Source organism: Rhinoraja longicauda, unplaced genomic scaffold (genome assembly GCF_053455715.1).
Source record: "Rhinoraja longicauda isolate Sanriku21f unplaced genomic scaffold, sRhiLon1.1 Scf000309, whole genome shotgun sequence".
Taxonomy (NCBI): Eukaryota; Metazoa; Chordata; class Chondrichthyes; order Rajiformes; family Arhynchobatidae; genus Rhinoraja; species Rhinoraja longicauda.
The window spans coordinates 92450-111406 of record NW_027601527.1 but is presented as its reverse complement, the minus strand read 5'-3'; the positions used below and the strand labels follow the sequence as shown (position 1 = coordinate 111406).

Below are 18957 nucleotides of genomic sequence, written 5' to 3'. Positions count from 1 at the left end.
AGAGAGCTAGATAGAGCTCTTAAGGATAGCGGAGTCAGGGGGTATGGGGAGAAAGCAGGAACGGGGTACTGATTGAGAATGATCAGCCATGATCACATTGAATGGTGGTGCTGGCTCGAAGGGTCGAATGGCCTACTCCTGCACCTATTGTCTATTGTCTATTGACATGGATAGAGAATTGGTTGGCAGACAGGAAGCAAAGAGTAGGAATAAACAGGTCATTTTGAGAATGGCAGGCAGTGGCGAGTAGAGTGCCGCAAACTCAGTGCTGGGACCGCAACTATTTACAATATATATTAGTGATTTGGATGATGGAATTAGAAGTAACACTAGCAAGTTTGCACATGACACAAAGCTGGGTGGTAGTGTGAACTGCGAAGAGGATGTTAGGAGGTTGCAGGGTGACTTGGACAGGTTGAGTGAGTGGGCAGATGCATGGCAGATGCAGTATAACATAGATAAAAGTGAGGTTATCCACTTTGATGGCAAAAACAAGGAGGCAGATTATTATCTCAATGGTGTCAGATTAGGTAAAGGGCAATTGCAATGAGACCTGGGTGTCCCTTGCACACCAGATGCTGAAAGTAAGCGTGCAGGTACAGCAGGCAGTGAAGAAAGCTAATGGCATATTGGCCTTCATAACAAGAGGACTTGAGTATAGGAGCAAAGAGGTCTTTCTGCAGTTGTGTAGGGCCCTGGTGAGACCACATCTGAAGAATTGTGTGCAGTTTTGGTCTCCTAATTTGAGGAAGAATGTCCTTGCTATTGAGGCAGTGCAGCATAGGTTCACGAGGTTAATCCCTGAGATGGCGGGACTGCCACATGAGGAAAGATTGGGCTTGTATTCACTGGAGTTCAGAAGGATGAAAGGGGTTCTGGACAAGCTAGATGCAGGAAAAATGTTCCCAATGTTGGGGGAGTCCAGAACCAGGGACCACAGTCTAAGAATAAAGGGGAGGCCATATAAAACTGAGGTGAGAAGAAACATTTTCACCCAGAGAGTTGTGAATTTGTGGAATTCTCTGACACAGAAGACAGTGGTGGCCAATTCACTGGATGAATTTAAAAGAGAGTTAGATAGTGCTCTAAGGGCTAGTGGAATCAAGGGATATGGGGAGAAGGCAAGCACAGGTTACTGATTGCGGATGATGAGCCATGATCACAGAGAATGGCGGTGCTGGCTGAAAGGGCCAAATGGCCACCTCTTGCACCTATCTTCTATGTTTCTTTCCCCTCACTTGACTGGCTTTTTTTCCCCGCCCCACCTCTCTTTTCCAGCTTTATTCCCTTATACTCCATCAGTCTGAAAAAAAGTCCCAACCGAAACGTTGTTTGTTGATTCCCTGCACAGATGCTGCCTGACCCACTGAGTTCCTCTCACACTTTGCTTTCACTCCAAGATTCCAGCATCTGCAGTCTCTTGTGTCTCCTTTCTTAAATAACCCAGTTATTGCTTATTATTATGATAAGCATTAGTCTTTCCTTACCTCATCCAGTTCGATTTAGATTCATCCTGTGCATCAATGTATTCAGTGTCATTGTTTGCCTTACTGATCTATAAAAAGATACTTGATTAAAAACAAAACACATTGATAAAGAAAACAAAAGTGAAGCTTACAGTTCCCAGTATTATGCCTTCAACTAACTACTACTAAACCTATTTTACTTGATTACACTTTTATATCAGAACACTCCAAAATTCCCGCGAATTAAAACACATGGCAAAGAATCTCTAAGAATATAATAAACATTTTGCACAATTTCAAGGAGCTTTGTCGGGTTGTAATAGGTTCTTTAATTTTGGTAATGTCACTGTGCTAATGATTTCTGATGGTCAGAAATGTTCAATGCATTCTCAAACAAGGAGGTCAGACATCAGGGTGAAAGAGGAGCAGCAGAACAGGAAGGAGATGGAGCACTGATTCAGCTCAGAGATTGGGTGAGGGAGAGGGATGCCAGTCTGAGCAGTAAAGTGAGAATCACTGGAACAGGACAAAGAGCACAGACTCTTCAGTCTTTATTCAAATTGACAACCACATGAAAATGGAAACATGTAATTAAGAATCTAAGTTACAGAAAATATTTTCAGTTAGCTTCAAACTATTTATTTATTGGTAAGAAACTTGATGACTCTGATTAGAATGCAAAATAATTCAGCTACAAAAAAATTGTAATAAAAACTGATATTCAGGAGATACCCAGCAAGGCAGGCAGCATTCGTGGAGGATAAAACACAACTCACATTTCAGGATGATGATATTTCATCAACAAATGTTATCAAACCTGCTGAGCATTTTCCATGAACTATTGGAGTCACTTACCACCCATGAATATCCACTGGTAGCTTCTTCTTCACTTGAAACCTCTCCTCCATCGGGTCCAAAAGGTACACCCCTGGGAATAACCTTCCCTTAATTCCAGATGCCAAGATCGGCTTTACGAATTTTGGATGTGGCAATGCCGAGACCTTCCGGAAGAGTTAAACGAGCTCTATCTGGGCAATTGGAATCAACAACAGTGTCCTTCATGAAGACTGGTGGGCTATGCACAGGGTATTCGTCAATAAAAAATGTCCCGCAGGCTTCATAAACTAAAACGGAAACTGCAAAATTAAGAACTAATCAGGGTGTTGGCGTTACTGAAAATGCTTGTTGATCCACAAAAGATGTTATCTTATTAAAAGTATTTCAGAATATAATACGACCATGATGTAGATGATGTGCAGAAGATCTTGGCAAAATTACCTTTTCCAAAATGACTCTCTATGGAAGCATTGAAAATGTGAGAGATTAATAGTGGCCGATTTGTGAAAAATCCGTTCATGATGTTTGTCGGTCACCATGAATATCTTCGGGGTAAGATGCTGCTATTTAATTCAAAATGGCTGCGGTGTTGAACTGTATGGATATTTATAAACATCAAGAAAAAAATCATGACCACGGAATATAATTTTGCATTTAGTAATAACAAGCATGATGTAATGCAGAGAGTATGTTTAATGGTAACAGTGCTGTGGCGCATGGAGTTAACTCCAAGAAAAGTGTTTTGAAGGATAAAAGTAACAGTCTATTATGTGAACTAATGAAGCATTTGTAACAAGGCAGATGAATTAAGTCAAGTCAAGTCAAGTCAATTTTATTTGTATAGCACATTTAAAAACAACCCACGTTGACCAAAGTGCTGTACATTTGATTAGGTTCCAATAGAAAAAAATGAAAACATACAGTAGCACGCAAGCAGTTCACAGCGCCTCCTCAATTAAGACCAGAGACATAGAAAATAGGTGCAGGAGTAAACCACTCGGCCCTTCGAGCAAGCACCACCATTCAATGGCTGATCATCTACAATCAGCACCCCGTTCCTGCCTTCTCCCCATATCCCTTGATTCCGCTAGCCCTAAGAGCTCTATCTAACTCTTTTCAATGCATCCAGTGAATGGTCTCCACTGCCGTCTGAGGCAGAAAATTCCACAAATTCACAACTCTCTGGGTGAAAAAGTTTTTCCTCATCTCTGTTGTAATGGCCTACCCCTTATTCTTAAACTGTGCCCCCTCGTTCTGGACACCCCCAACATCGAGAACATGTTTCCTGCATCTACTGTAGCTTGTCCAATCCCTTAATTTTATATGTTTCTGTATAAGATCCCCTCTCATCCTTCTAAATTCCAGTGAATACAAGCCCAGTCGTTCCATTCTTTCATCATATGACAGTCCCGCCATCCTGGGAATGAACCTCGTGAACCTACGCTGGACTACCTCAATAACAAGAATGTCCTTCCTCAAATTAGGAGACCAAAACTGCACACAATCCTCCAGGTATGGTCTCACCAGGGCCCTGTACAACTGCAGAAAGTCCCTTTTGCTCTGAAACTCCAATCCTCTCGTTATGAATGTCAACATGCCATTAGCTCTCTTCACTGCCTGCTTTACCTGCATACTTACCTTCAGTGACTGATGTAGAAAGATACTCAGGTCTCGTTGCTACTCCCCTATTCCTAATCTGACACCATTCAGATAATAATCTGCCTTCTTGTTCTTGCCAGCAAAGTGGATAACCTCACATCTATCCACATTATGCAGCATCTGTCATGCATCTGCCCACTCACACACCCGATCCAAGTTACCCTGCATCCTCATAGGATTCTCTTCATAGTTCACATTGCCACCTAGCTTTGTGGCATCTGCAAATTTGCAAATTTTATTTTTAATTCCTTCATCTAAATCATTAATAGAAATTGTAAATAGCTGCGGTCCCAGCCTGGCGAACCAATTTTCTATCCATGTCAATACCTTACCCCCAATACCATGTGCTCTAATTGTGCCCCCTAATCTCCTGTGTGGGACCTTATCAAAGGCTTTCTGAAAGTCCAGATACATGACATCCACTGGCTCTCTCTTATCCATTTTACTTGTTACATCCTGAAAAAAATTCCAGAAGATTAGTCAATAAAGATTTCCCTTTCATGAATCCATGCTGACTTGGACCGATCGTGTTACTGCCATCCAGATACACTGCTATTACATCTTCAATAATTTATTCCAGCATCTTACCCACCACCGATGTCAGGCTAATTGGTCAATGATTCCCTGTTTTCTGTACTAGGTATATAAGGACAAGGTTTTGGGCGCGAAGCCTTTCCAGCAGACTCGCCCAGCCTGATAACTGAGAAATAAACCGAACGCCCCAAAATACCCGGCTCCTCGCCTTTATTTCGGGCCTCTCTCGACGCGCCACATTGGTGACCTCGACGGTCCATTCATAGTAGGATGGACATACGATGGAAAGCCGACCGTCCGTCCAGCTCGCAGGCCGACCAGGCCGCAGCTGTCGACGCGGTAGCCATCAAGCTCCCGACTTTCGGGACCACCCGGGCCCAGTTCCAGCTGCGGGGCAACACAACGGATGACACCCGTTTTTTCCACCTGGTGGGAGCCCTTGACCAGGACACGGCCGAAGAGGTCACGGAGTTCCTCCAGGACCCACCGGCCCACGATAAATATAAAGCCCTTAAGGAGCTGCTGCTCCAAACCTACGGGCTAACCCGAATGGAGCGGGCCGAAAGGCTCCTCCACATGCCAGGCCTCGGTGACCGGCGCCCATTTAGCCTCCTGAAGGAGATGGTCGCGTTGCTCGACGGGCACAGACCGTGCCTGATGTTTGAATACACTTACCTGCACGTGCTGCCGGCCGACATTCGCCTGCAGCTCACAGACGCCTCCTTTGTTGACACCCGGGCCCTCGGCAGGCGCGCGGACGCGCTATGCGCAGGGCGGCGCGCCGTGATGACGTCAGCGTGCTAACGTCGCTCGAGGGGCGCCCGATTTTCTCCGGTCGGGCGGGCGGGCTGTGGAAGGAGTGACAGCTATGCCCCGGAGGCCTGCGAGATTGCCCCCGGTGGCCATCGCGGGTCCTGCACCTGCAAATGCACCTGCAGTCCCAAGCCAGCAGGCTCCAGCCAGCACCAGTCGGAGGCACTGGTGTTATTACCACCAGCGCTGGGGTGCTACAGCCCGACAATGCCGCCAGCCGTGCACGTTCCCGGGAAACGCCGGGGCGGCTGCCAATAGTCCCTGTGGCGGCCGGCCAGATTCACCGCCTCTTTCGCCTGGGATCGGCGCTCCGGGGGCCGCTTCCTCGTGGATACCGGGGCGGAGCTAAGCGTCCTGCCCCCTTCGCTGCTGGACATTCGTTCTGGGAAGCGAGGGCCCATCCTCACCGTTGCAAACGGGAGCCACATTCGGACTTATGGCGTCCGCACGGTCCACTTCGTTTTCGGCGCCGGTCATTTCATGTGGCAGTTCACCATCGCCGACGTCTCCCAGCCGTTGCTCGGGGCTGACGTTCTGCGGGCTCATTCTCTCCTGGTGGACGTCAGGCAGCAGCGCTTGGTCCACGCCGCCACGATGGAGCCCATTGCGTTGCGGCTGAATGAGCCCGTTGTATGCCCGCTGTCGTCCGTGGACTCCCATTTCGCTCGGGTTCTGGCGGAATTCCCGGATATTATGGCCCCGCAATTCCGGTCGTCGACCCCCAAGCACGGGGTGGTCCATTATATAGTAACTACCAGCCCACCCCTCCATGCACGAGCACGCCGACTGCCGCCTGAGAAGCTATGCCTGGCACGGCAGGAGTTCCGCACGATGGAGTCCTTGGGGATCGTCCGCCCTTCCAACAGCCCATGGGCATTCCCACTCCACATGGTCCCCAAGGCAAACGGGGGCTAGAGACCTTGCGGGGATTATCGGCAGCTGAACGTCGCTACCGCCGAGGACCGATACCCCGTGCCCCACATCCAGGACTTCAACGCCCATTTGGCCGGGGCCACGATATTCTCGAAGGTGGATCTGGTGCGAGGCTACAACCAGATCCCGGTCCACCCGGAGGATGTGCCCAAGACGGCAATCATCACGCCGTTCGGACTGTACGAGTTCATACGGATGCCGTTCGGCCTCCATAACGCCGTGCAGGCATTCCAACGGTTAATGGACGGCGTGTGTCGCGGGCTGGATTTCTTGTTCGTATACCTCGACGACATCTTGGTAGCCAGCCGCTCGCGGCAGGAGCACTGTGCCCACCTCCGGCAGCTCTTTCAGCAGCTCAGCGAGCACAGGTTGGCTATCAACCTCGCCAAGTGCCGCTTCGGCGTGGCCACAATTGACTTTCTCGGCCACCGTGTGTCCTCGCAAGGCGCGGTTCCCCTGCCGGACAAAGTCGACGCCATCCGCCGGTTTCCCCGTCCGTCCTCGGTGCGCGGTCTGCAGGAGTTCGTCGGCATGGTGGCGTTTTATCACCGGTTCCTGCCATCCGCGGCCCACATCATGCGGCCGCTATACGAGCTGCTGGCGGGGAAGCTTAAAAACGTCGTGTGGACCGACGAGGCGGTAACAGCTTTCGACGGCGCGAAGGAGGCCCTGGCTAGGGCTGTGCTGCTGGTTCACCCACGGGAGGATGCCCCGACAGACCTTACGGTGGACGCCTCAGAGTCGGCGATTGGTGCCGTACTGGAGCAACTGACGGATGGGGGTTGGCGCCCCCTGGCCTTCAACCGGCACCTCAACAACGCCCAGAGGAAGTAAAGCGCATTTGACCGCGAGCTCCCAGCTCTGTACCTGGCCGTGCGCCACATCCGCTATTTCCTGGAGGGCCGCCCGTTCACCGCATACATGGACCACAAGCCGCTCTCGTTCGCCCTGGCAAAGGTCTCTGACCCGTGGTCCGCCCGACAGCAGCGCCAGTTGTTGTACAGCTCTGAGTTCACCACCTCCATCCGCTTCATCGAGGGGAAGGAAAACCGGGTGGCCGACGCGTTGTCTCGCCCCGCAATCAATGCCGTTTTAGAAGTGGCGCTCGGCATTGATTATTCTGCCCTGGCGGAGGCCCAGCTAACGGACGGGGAGATGCCTGCCTACTGGACTGCCATCTCTGGCCTCCGCCTTGAGGATGTCCCCCTCGGCCCCGGAGGAGCGACGATACTGTGTGATGTGTCGGCAGGTCAGCCGCGCCCCATCGTCCCGGCCGCGTGGTGCCGGAGGGTGTTCGACGTGGTCCACGGGCTGGCTCACCCATCCATCCGGGCGATGACCCCACTGGTAGCTGCGCGGTTCATGTGGCACGGTCTGCGCTGGGTTCATGTGGCACTGGGCCCGCACCTGCATTCCGTGCCAGACGACGAAGATTCAGCGCCATGTCCGGGCGCCATGTCCGGGCGCCACTCCAGGAGATCAGTCTACCCTGCCCGCGTTTCGACCTGCACGTGGACATTGTGGGCCCTCTCCCGCCGTCCCGGGGCATCACACACCTCCTCACGGTGGTGGACCGCTTCACACGGTGGCCGGAGGCCATACCGCTGGCCGACACAGCCACAGCTACATGCGCTCGTGCGTTGGCTGCGCACTGGATCGCTCGCTTTGGGGTGCCGGTGGTCATCTCATTGTACCGGGGGCCACAGTTCACCTCTGAGCTTTGGTCGGCCATGGCCTACCTGTTGGGCATGCGGCTGCACCACACCACGGCCTATCACCCGCAAGCAAACGGCCTGGTGGAGAGGTTCCACTGGCAGCTGAAGACAGCGCTGAAGGCGCGACTCTCCGGCCCCGACTGGATGGATGAGCTACCATGGGTCTTGCTGGGCATCCGGACTGCGCCCAAGGAGGACCTGGCTTCATTATCAGCGGAGCTCGTATACGGGTCCCTGCTCACGGTGCCCGGGTAGTTCGTGCCCTCGTTGCCGGGGCGAGAGGAACCACCCTCATCCACCCTACAGCGCTTTCGAGAGCGAGAGGGACATTCTGCCCTTACGTGCCATCGGCCCTCCGGGACTGCGCCTTTGTGTTCCTGCACCGTGACGCCAACCGGACGCCGCTCCAGAGGCCGTTTGAGGGCCCGTACCGGGTGCTGGAGCACGGACAGACAACCTTTGTCTTGGACACGGGGGGCCGGCCGGAGGCCATGTCAATTGACCACCTGAAGCCGGCCCACTTGGACATCGACCAACCGTGCAGGTTGCCCAGCCTCGGCCACGAGGTCGCCCACCTTTGCGGGTCCCACCACCTGTTTCTCGAACTGTCCCTCCAACTGTGCCTCTGCCGGCCCCTCTGTCGACCGATTTCCGTACGCGGTCCGGTGGGGTTGTGCGACCACCAGTGCGGTTCGTGCCTCCGGTTCTGGGGGGGGTGGGGGTCCTGTGGCAGCTCCCAAGGGTCAGGCCATACCATACCACTACCGACCCCTCGGCACGGGAATGGACCAGTCCAGGGGGGCGGTCCTGTATTAGGTATATAAGGACAAAGTTTTGGGCGCGAAGCCTTTCCAGCACTCGCCCAGCCTGATAACTGAGAAATAAACCGAACGCCCCAAAATACTCGGCTCCTCGCCTTTATTTCGGGCCTCTCTCGACGCGCCACAATATAATATTTTGTACAAACCAACGGCAAGAATGGCTTCGTAATTCCGCTTCACATTCTTGGAATGGAGCTTCTCCCAGTCACTTATTTCTTCAAACTCTTTCTTGGTAAAATAGTCAGCAATTTCCAGAACCAGGGGTCACAGCTTAAGGATAAGGGGGAAGTCTTTTAGGACCGAGATGAGAAAACATTTCTTCACACAGAGAGTGGTGAGTCTGTGGAATTCTCTGCCACAGAAGGTAGTTGAGGCCAGTTCATTGGCTATATTTAAGAGGGAGTTAGATGTGGCCCTTTTTGCTAAAGGGATCAGGGAGTATGGAGAGAAGGCAGGTACAGGCTACTGAGCTGGATGATCAGCCATGATCATATTGAATGGCGGTGCAGGCTCGAAGGGCCGAATGGCCTACTCCTGCACCTATTTTCTATGTTTCTAATTACTTTGAAATGGTCAGGATCCTGGAAAAACAAACATTGTACCTGATACACTTTGGAGCATAATCTTAATTATCAGATATTAATTTCAAAACAGATTAAAAAATATCATTTTTTTATTTAATACAGGACATTTCCAGCATAATGAATCACAACAAAATTAAAGGGTAACTTATTCAGGATAGAAATTAGATATTTCTTCTCTCAGAATATAGTGAATTTTTTTCCAGGGTTGAAAGAAATCAGCTGTTAATTGCATTCCAGCAAGATCAACACATTATTGATTCCAAGAAGTAATAAACCATATCACAGTAAGAGAGGAAACTGCATTTCGAGTGCAGGTCAGGCGTGATCTGCCTGAAACAGAGTGAATGTTTCAGGTTAATATTCTTTCCTCACAGCTGAGGAAAGTTGCCAGATGGAGACAGACAACTAGAAGGATGAGGGAGATGGTTTAAATGGCCTCCCAGATCAATATTAATGTCAGTGATCCCCTCCAGAGCACAGGGAACTCATCCACTCCTCACCGACACCAATTCCTGGGGTTGCGATGGTCTGAGAAGGAGCAACAACATCTTCCCCATTTCCAGGCCTCCTAGAGGACATTTGTCCGGCATCTTCTGCCCGCTCTCCATATCAAAGCTCCCTGGAGATTCACCTCTTAAGCCCTGCATCCCAGACATGGTCTCGTCTCCTTCAGCAGCACCTGTCTCTCCTCCCGAGCTCAGATACCTACTTCTCCTCATCTCACCTGCGCTCACTTCTACACCTCGACTAAGCCCCTCGCCAGGACTAAACCCCTTGCATCAACTAAACCTCACTACCAAACCTCGCCTCGCCTAAACTTCACCTCACACCTAAACCTCAACACACTAAACTGTGCTGCGACTAAGCTTCACCTCAACTAAAGCTCACACCTCGACTAAATCCTCACCTCGACTACACTTTATCTCACCTCAACTAAACTCAGTCACCTCGACCAAACTTCACCTCAGCTAAACCTCACCTCAGCTAAATTTCACACCTCACTATACCTTGGTTCAATTAAACACCTCTCAACTAAACCTCACGCCGACTAAACTTCACCTCGACTAAACATCACACCTCACTACTAAACAACTACTCACACCTAAACCTCACTTTGACTAAACCCCACCTCAGCCAAACCCCACCTCAGCCAAACCCCACCTCAGCCAAACCTCACCTCAGCCAAACCTCACCTCAGCTAAACCTCACACCTCAACTATGTCCTTGCCTCACCTAAACTTTATCTCAACTAAACACACCTACCTACTAGATTTCACCTCGCACCTAAACCACTAAACCCCTTACCTCCACTAAACCTCACACCTCACGACTAATCTCCTCATTCCTAAACCACACCTCAACCTAAACCTCACCTTGACTAAACCCCTGCCTCGACTAAACTTCACCTCACACCCAATCCTAGCCTCGACTAAACTTTGCCTCGACTAAACTTTACCTCAACTAAACCTCCCACCTCACAACTAAAATCCACCTCACACCTAAACCTCACCCCTTCTAAACCTCACCTCAACTAAAACTCAATTAACTAAATTTCACTAATCCCCTTCCCTCGACTAAACCCCTTCCCTCGACTAAACCCCAACACCTCACTAAACTGCACCTCACTAAACTGCACCTCACTAAACTACACCTCAACTACACTTTACCTCAACTAAACCTCCCACCTCACAATTAAACTTTACCTCAACTAAACCTCACCTCAACCTAAACCTCACCTTGACTAAACGCTGCACCTCAACTAAACCCTCACCTCTGCTAAACTTTACCTCACAAAACCTCACCTCACTGAACCGCCTTGGCTAAACCCCACCTCACCTCAACTAAACCTCCCGACTAAACTTTACCTCAACTAAACCTCACCTCAACTATTGGCACTGTCCTATCCACTTGGGACAAGTTTTGTATTTGCCAGGCCAATTAACCTACAAACCTATATATCATTGGAGTGTGAGAGGAAACTAAAGATCTCGTTGAAAAGGGATCGGAGAGGAGAGGAGAAGGGAGGAGAATGTACAAACTCTGTACAGAAACTATCCCTGGTCGGGATCGAACTCGGGTACACTGTAAAGCAGCAACTCAATCTCTGCACCAGCATGAGGGGACGGGAGGAGAGGAGAGCAGAGGGGAGGGGAGAGGAGAGAGGAGATGGGGAGGAGAGGTTATCGTGGGCTGGAATCTTATATATTGTTTTGAACCAATGTATTAAACAATAAAGATCAAGTATTGGACCCTGTGGACATCCGAGTTCTGATTCCCTCCCTTCCTCACCTGCCCTCTTCCTCTCCCCTCCTCTCATTGCGTCACCTCTCCCCCATTCTCCTCTTCTCTCCACTCCCATCCTCTCCTCGCCCCTCCAGTACACTCCTCTCCTAACCTCTCTTCTCTCTACCCCCTCTCATCTCCACCCTACTACTCTCCTCTCCTCCCTACCCCTATCCCCTCTCCCCACCCACCCCCTTCTCTCCCCATCACTTCGCAATCTCCAATACCCCTTTCAATCCCTCTCAAACATCAATTGGTTTGGGAGTGGGGAGGAGAGGGCAGGGTAGGGGAGGGTATGTGCGGCACGGTAGCGCAGCGGTAGAGTTGCTGCTTTACAGCGAATGCAGCGCCGGAGACTCAGGTTCGATCCTGACTATGGGTGCTGCACTGTAAGGAGTTTGTACGTTCTCCCCGTGACCTGCGTGGGTTTTCTCCGAGATCTTCAGTTTTCTCCCACACTCCAAAGACGTGCAGGTGTGTAGGTTAATTGGCTGGGTAGATGTAGAAATTGTCCCTAGTGGGTGTAGGATGGTGTTAATGTACGGGGATCGCTGGGCGGCACGGACTTGGTGGGCCGAAAAGGCCTGTTTCCGGCTGTATATATATGATATGATATGATAAAACTCAATTAACTAAGTTTCATTAAACCTCAAAGCTCACTAAATCCGACCTCACTAAATCCGACCTCACTAAACCCGACCTCACTAAACCCGACCTCACTAAACCCGACCTCACTAAACCCGACCTCACTAAACCCGACCTCACTAAACCCGACCTCACTAAACCCGACCTCACTTAAACCGCGCTTCGACTAAACCTCACAAAACCCGGTGACTAATCACCGTCTCTCCCGCTCCCGCTATTTATAGCCCCCCAGCCGTTGGCGGCACGTCACGCTTCATCAACCAGAGCGCGGGTCACGTGGACAGCTCGAGCCCTCGGCGGCAAAAGGCGCCATAAACCGACGCGAGTCGTCCGCGATCCTCGCTTTCCCGCCGCTGCGGGGGGCGGGGGGCGGGGGAGGGGGGAAGAGAGAGAGCGGCGCGAAAGAGAGAGAGCGGCGCGAGGGGAGGGCTGGGGTGACGTGCGCTGACGTTGACGCCCGAGCCCCCCCCCCTTCCTGCAGCGCGAAAGCGAAGATGGCGGGAGACTCGCGACGGGTTTTGGCGCCTTTTCCCGCCGAGGGCTCGAGCTGTCCACTTCAGGGCGTCCGGTACTCGAGCGGCAGCTGCTGCAGTGAAGCAGCTCCCGCAGTGGAATGGCTCCCTGCAGTAGAATAGCTCCTTGCAACAGAGCTGGTGTTGCAATGGAGCTGCTCCCGATGATGCGCATCAGCTCCCTGCTGTGGAGCATCTCCTGCAGTGGAGCAGCAGGTGCAGTGGAGCATCTCCTGCAGTGCAGCAGCCCCCTGTAGTGGAGCAGCCTCCTGCAGTTGCAGGGAAGTTCAAGCCTCCACCATCACCACAGGCAGCGTGTCCCATTATTGCAACCACTCTCTCGGTGAGTTTAATCTCATACACGTCCGTTTTATTGTTCTGTTAGTCTAGTCTGGTCTGCAGTTCCTTGTACCATCATCTTATTCTAATTACTGACTCCAAATACTACGTTTTCTCGTCTGTTCTTGCCCCATCAGAGATTTCCCCTTTAATCCACCAATCCACCCCAACCACTCTCTGCAACTGAAAAACAACTTGCCTTTTTTGCTCATTCCTACTCTGGTGAAGGGTCTCTGATCCCAAACTGAACTGGTTATTTTTACACAATTGTGTTGTCTAACCTTCTGAATGTTTTTTTAAATTTTCTTCTATTTTTATTTCAGATTTGCAGCATCTGCGGTTCTTTGCATTACGCATTCATTTTGATGTTGTGACCTGCCAACAACGAATCAAAGGATATCAGACAGGTGGTGTTGTAATCTATTGGGATTCAAGTCAATAGTAAGTGTTTCAATGGGAAGGTTCTACCAACTCGGGATGGGACTCTTTTTTATTTTGGAGATACAGCAGCGCGGAAACAGGCCCTTCGGCCCATCGAGTCTGCGCTGACCAGCGATCCACACACACTATCATACACACACTCGGGACAATTTACACTTATACTAAACCAATTAACCTACAAAACCTGTTCATCTTTGGATTGGGGGAGGAAACAGAAGATCTTGGAGGAAACCCACGCAGGTCATAAGTGATAGGAGCAGAATTAGGCCATTCGGCCCATCAAGTCTACTCCGCCATTCAATCCTGGCTGATCTATCTCTCTCTCCTACCCCCATTCAACTGGCTTCTCCCCATAACCCCTGACACCCGTACTAATCAAGAATCTGTCTATGCTTTATAAATATCCATTGACTTGGCCTCCACAGCCTTCTGTGGCAAAGAATTCCAAGATCCACCACCCTCTGACTAAATAAATTCCTTCTCATCTCCTTCCTAAAGAAACGTCCTTTACTTCTGAGGCTGTGACCTCTAGTCCTCGACTCTAGTGGAAACTTCGTCCCCACATCCACCCTATCTTAGGCCAAGGTCAAGGTCAAGGGGAAAACGTACAAACTCCGTACAGACAGCACCCATACACAGGATTGAACCCAGGTCTCTGGCGCTAGTACTGCCCTATTTTATCTGCTCTGAACAGTAAGTTAGCAGAAAGCAGCACGTTAGGAAAAGTAATTCTCCTGAAATTAATCCAACAGTACAAAATTTTTTGTAGTTAATTGATATTTCATAACATGCAATGCAATATGTCACTGATAATCGTCTGGAACAAGTCTCCTAATGTTTATTCACAAAATGCTGGAGTAACTCAGCAGGTCAGACAGCATCTCAGGAGAGAAGGAATGGGTGATGTTTCAGGTCGAGACCCGTCTTCAGACTGATGTCAGGGGGGGGTGGGACAAAGGAAGGATATAGGTGGAGACAGGACGTTAGAGGGAGAACTGGGAAGGGGAGGGGAAGAGAGGGACAGAGGAACTATCTAAAGTTGGAGAAGTCTATGTTCATACTGCTGGGCTGCAAGCTGCCCAAGCGAAATATGAGGTGTTGTTCCTCCAATTTCCAGTGGGCCTCACTATGGCACTGGAGGAGCCCATGACAGAAAGGTCTTAATGTTTGAACCTATTTCTAATACATTAGTCAGTGGGATGTATAAGAGGTAGCTGAAGTGAACAGTAAAATATTCAAATGTTTAAAATATTGCTGGTATCACTCAGTGTTTTAATATTGTTATGCTGCCTGGATTAGTGGGGATCAGCTACAAGGAGAGGTTGGAAACCCTTGGATTGTTTTCCCTGAAGCGTCAGAGGCTGTGGGGAGCCCTGATAGAAGTAAATCAAATTATGAGAGGCATCTTTGAGAGTAAATCAAATGATGAGAGTGAAGGTTGATGAAAGTTCAAAGACCGGAGGGTATAACTTTAAGGTCAAAAAGAGATGTTTAAAGGAGATGTGCTGGGAAAGATTTTTATTACACAGCGTAGTGGGTGCCTGGAACACACTGCCAGAAGTGGTGATAGAAGCAGATACAATAGTGATGTTTGAGAGGCTTTTGGAAAGGCACATGGATATGCTGGGATTGGAGGGATATGGATCATGTTCAACTTGGCATCATGTTTGGCACAGACATTGTGGGCCAAAGGGCCTGTTCCTGCACTGTGTTTCTGTTGTTGCTACAATGGAATATTGTTGTAAATAGACAATAGACAATAGACAATAGGTGCAGGAGTAGGCCATTCAGCCCTTCGAGCCAGCACCGCCATTCAATGCGATCATGGCTGATCACTCTCAATCAGTACCCCGTTCCTGCCTTCTCCCCATACCCCCTCACTCCGCTATCCTTAAGAGCTCTATCCAGCTCTCTCTTGAAAGCATCCAACGAACTGGCCTCCACTGCCTTCTGAGGCAGAGAATTCCACACCTTCACCACCCTCTGACTGAAAAAGTTCTTCCTCATCTCCGTTCTAAATGGCCTACCCCTTATTCTCAAACTGTGGCCCCTTGTTCTGGACTCCCCCAACATTGGGAACATGTTATCTGCCTCTAATGTGTCCAATCCCCTAATTATCTTATATGTTTCAATAAGATCCCCCCTCATCCTTCTAAATTCCAGTGTATACAAGCCCAATCGCTCCAGCCTTTCAACATACGACAGTCCCGCCATTCCGGGAATTAACCTAGTGAACCTACGCTGCACGCCCTCCATAGCAAGAATATCCTTCCTCAAATTTGGAGACCAAAACTGCACACAGTACTCCAGGTGCGGTCTCACCAGGGCCCGGTACAACTGTAGAAGGACCTCTTTGCTCCTATACTCAACTCCTCTTGTTACGAAGGCCAACATTCCATTGGCTTTCTTCACTGCCTGCTGAACCTGCATGCTTCCTTTCATTGACTGATGCACTAGGACACCCAGATCTCGTTGAACTCCCCCTCCTCCTAACTTGACACCATTCAGATAATAATCTGCCTTTCTATTCTTACTTCCAAAGTGAATAACCTCACACTTACCTACATTAAACTGCATCTGCCATGTATCCGCCCACTCACACAACCTGTCCAAGTCACCCTGCAGCCTTATTGCATCTTCCTCACAATTCACACTACCCCCCAACTTAGTATCATCTGCAAATTTGCTAATGGTACTTTTAATCCCTTCGTAAAGATTGATAATATTATGAGAAAGATAAAGCAAGTACAATATGTATTTGTGCCAGGGGCCTACCTGATCTCCCGGTTGCCAAACACTTTACTGCCCCTTCCCATTTCCACACTGACCTTTCTGTCCTGGCCTCCTCCATTGTCAGAGTGAGGCCAAACGCAAATTGGAGGAACAACACTTCATATTTCGCCCGGGCAGCTTGCAACCCAGCGGTCTGCAGATGCTGGTTTAAACCGAAGATAGACACACAATGCTGGAGTAACTCAGCGGGACAGGCAACATCTCTGGAGAGAAGGAATGGGTGACGCTTCGGGTCGAGACCCTTCTTCAGTCTGAAGAAGGGTCTCAAACCGATCAGTCTGAAGTAGGTTCTCGACCTGAAACGACACCCATTCTTTCTCTCCAGAGATGCTGTCTGACCCACTGAGTTACTCCAGCTTTTTGTGCCTAACTTCAGTTTAAACCAGCATCTGCAGGTCCTTCCTTCATACAACATGTGTTAATTGGGTGTATGGTGAGGTTGTGCTGAAACTGTGATGTTTGAAACTTGCAGACTGTGGAAGTCAGAGTACCAGTTGTGACTGAGATGTGGTGTTGTGTTGGAAGCACACAGCTGGCCTTGGACAGAACACATGCATTAGATGCATCAAGAAGTTGCTTTGGAGACGGTGAAGGACGTTCCCCCCGGTTACGGCAGGATTCCTTCCTGGGAACCGTTCCCAACATGCGGCCGTGAACAGAGCTCCCACACGGCAGAAGATACCTGCAGCCCCGCAGCAGCCGGTAAATCTATCCCATCGTCTCCCACACACTCGCTCATGTATATGTCAAGTCAAGTCAAGTCAATTTTATTTGTATAGCACATTTAAACACAACCCACGTTGACCAAAGTGCTGTACATCAGTTCAGGTACTAATAAACGAACAACTAAATGGCACATAAACATAACAGCACAATACATAAACAGTCCACAGCGCCCCCTCAGAGGGCCTCAAACGCTAGGGAGTAGAAATAGGTTTTGAGCCTGGACTTAAAGGAGTCGATGGAGGGGGCAGTTCTGATGGGGAGAGGGATGCTGTTCCACAGTCTTGGAGCTGCAACCGCAAAAGCGCGGTCACCCCTGAGCTTAAGCCTAGACCGCGGGATAGTGAGTAGCCCCATATCGGCCGACCTGAGGGACCTGGAGATAGAGTGGTGGGATAGAAGATTTTTGATATAAGAGGGGGGCAAGCCCGTTCAGGGCTTTATATGTGATTAGGAGGAGCTTGAAATTGATTCTGTACCTTACTGGGAGCCAGTGGAGAGAGGCCAGGATCGGGGTGATGTGCTCCCTTTTACGGGTACGCGTCAGGAGTCTCGCTGCGGCGTTTTGGACCAATTGTAGGCGGGACAGGGATGATTGACTGATCCCAGTGTATAGGGAGTTGCAGTAGTCTAAGCGGGAGGAAATGAATGCATTAATGATTTTTTCAGTGTCGTCAGATTTGAGGAATGGTTTGATTTTCACTATGGTACGAAGCTGGAAGAAGCTGGCCTTTACCACAGCGTTTACTTGCCTGTCAAATTTTAATGCCGAGTCAAATATCAGGCCCAGGTTTTTGACGTGCGGTTTGACCAGGGGGGGATAGGCTTCCAAGGCTGCCTGTTATCGTTTTGATGGAGTCGGGGGGGGGCCGAATAGGATGACCTCAGACTTGCTCTCGTTTAGTTGAAGGAAGTTCTGTGCCATCCACATTTTATGTCCTCAAGGCAGTGCATGGGGCTGATTAAATTTGACCGGTTGTTGGGTTTCAGGGGGAGATAAAGTTGTGTGTCATCCGTATAGCAGTGGAAAGAAATGCCGTGCCTTTGAATGATTTGGCCGAGGGGGAGCATGTATAGAGAGAAGAGAATGGGGCCTAGGATGGAGCCTTGTGGAACCCCGCAGGAGAGGCTAGCTGGGGAAGAGGAATAATTGCCTATGTTTATGGAGAAACTCCTATTTTTGAGATAGGAAATGAACCAACTCAGGGCAGTGCCATCAACGCCAACCCCGTACCGGAGACGGTCAATAAGGATGGTGTGATCCACTGTATCAAACGCTGCGCTGAGGTCGAGAAGGAGCAAGATAGCACAGTCGCCGGTGTCGATGGCGAGAAGCAGGTCGTTGTGTACCTTCAACAAGGCAGACTCTGTGCTGTGGTGGGCCCTGAAACCTGACTGGAAACCTTCCAGGATTGTATTTTGGTGTAGGTAAGGCATTAATTGATTTAGAATTGCCTTTTCAAGGACTTTTGACAGGAATGGCAGTTTGGAAATGGGCCTGTAGTTGCTAGGTAAGGTGGGGTCTAAGTTAGGTTTTTTCAGGAGGGGCTGGACCACCGCGTGCTTGAAACAGGTTGGAACGGTGCCAGTGGCCAGAGAACTGTTGATGATAGAGAGGATACTGGGACCGGCTATTGCAATGACATCCTTCAGAAGGGTAGTGGGGACAGCGTCAAGGGGGCAGGTTGCAGGTTTCATGGTGGAGACAAGCTTTGCAAGGGAGGATAGAGTGATGGGTTGGAAATAGTCCAATTTAGATGAGCAAAGACCAGTGAGACAGCTAGGTCACGGGTGGGAGGGGAAATATTCATTCTAATGTTCTTGACTTTGCTGGTGAAAAATTTAGAGAATTCTTCGCA

The 18957-nt window shown here is 49.9% G+C and overlaps 1 long non-coding RNA gene across 1 annotated transcript; it reads right to left on the bottom strand.

The window, feature by feature from the left end:
* Positions 1–1487: 1487 nt before the first annotated feature.
* On the bottom strand, positions 1488–5275 carry LOC144590772 (uncharacterized). The gene is made up of 3 exons (XR_013546555.1): positions 5172–5275; positions 2322–2494; positions 1488–1555 (listed from the first exon to the last, which is right to left on the bottom strand). It is a non-coding gene; the product is annotated as an uncharacterized LOC144590772 (long non-coding RNA).
* Positions 5276–18957: the final 13682 nt, after the last annotated feature.